Below are 536 nucleotides of genomic sequence, written 5' to 3' on the forward strand. Positions count from 1 at the left end.
ATCTTCAGGACATTATATCAACGAGTTGTTACAATAAAAAACATTAGATAAAGGGTGCGGTCCACTTGGCGCTACAAATGCTTTGAATCGTTTGGAGCGTTGTTTTAACCGGTCCACATGGCGCTTCAAATGTGTCCCAATAGCACGTATGACGTCATTAATACATCATAGGTTTCCACTTCCACCTTATTTCGAATTGCTTCCAATGCTACTGCTTGGAGAGGTAGTTTAACTGAAGCGTTTAGTTTGAATATACAAAGAGCGGGAAAGCATAATAATAAACGAACGAAAGTATATCTGTAAAGCTGATTTTTAAATTTACATATTATTATATATCGTAGCATCGTGCTACATACAGGGTGGGCCATTTTAATCGATCCATCCAAATTACTCCAAAAGTAAGCGCTATACAAAAAAATTGTTTAAACAAAAGTTGTTCAGGACAATGGGGGTCATCTTTCTGCATTATTGGTTTTAACCTTAAGGTCAATTTTTAAGGTTATTTGAAGGTCAAAATAATTTTTTTAAATGAGAAC

The sequence above is a fragment of the Trachymyrmex cornetzi genome, unplaced genomic scaffold, assembly GCF_001594075.2.
Source record: "Trachymyrmex cornetzi isolate Tcor2-1 unplaced genomic scaffold, Tcor1.1 scaffold1869, whole genome shotgun sequence".
Lineage (NCBI taxonomy): Eukaryota > Metazoa > Arthropoda > Insecta > Hymenoptera > Formicidae > Trachymyrmex > Trachymyrmex cornetzi.